At 34.6% G+C, this 613-nt stretch overlaps 1 pseudogene; it reads left to right on the top strand.

Moving 5' to 3' along the window:
• Positions 1–203: 203 nt before the first annotated feature.
• On the top strand, positions 204–530 carry sdh3 (succinate dehydrogenase subunit 3; annotated as a pseudogene).
• Positions 531–613: the final 83 nt, after the last annotated feature.

Here is a 613-nt window from a genome sequence, read left to right on the forward strand (position 1 = left end):
AATAATATAAAAAATATATAATAATAAAAGAATTGCTTAAAAAACTCATGGGCTGAGTGTTATACATGCGAGTCTTAAGCGTCAACAAGAAGAGTCACGCTCTTTAAAAGCCCTAAGAAATAGGCTTCAATCATCGACCCGATAAGGGCTTCTTTTTTTCGCTCTGCTCGCAGAGCAAATTAACAGAAACCCAACCTAATATCATGAATATCCTTCGCCCGTTATCTCCTCATCTTCCTATTTTTAAGCCACAGCTCACTTCGACGTTTCCAATTTCCCATAGAATCTCCGGGGCTTTCCTAGTTACTATAGTTTTTCTTTTTTATCTTCTTTGTCTGAAAATAGGTTTGATTTGCTTCACCTATTAAAATTTCTACCAATTCCTCTTTTATTCATCAAAGCTCATCCCCATCTCCGTCGAGATTACTGCTTTAGCCCTGTCCTATCATCTGTATAATGGGGTTCGTCATTTATTGACGGATTTTTCGGGATTTATCTTTCTTAGAATTGGAAGAAAAAGATTGAAATGACTGTTCAAAATTTCACCTATACCTTTGAGATTTAAAAAAATTTATTTTCTTATGAAATGCTTATTATTATTAGCGTTGATAGC

Source organism: the organism of the source record quoted next, mitochondrion, assembly GCF_042453785.1.
Source record: "Malus x domestica mitochondrion, complete genome".
Taxonomy (NCBI): domain Eukaryota; kingdom Viridiplantae; phylum Streptophyta; class Magnoliopsida; order Rosales; family Rosaceae; genus Malus; species Malus domestica.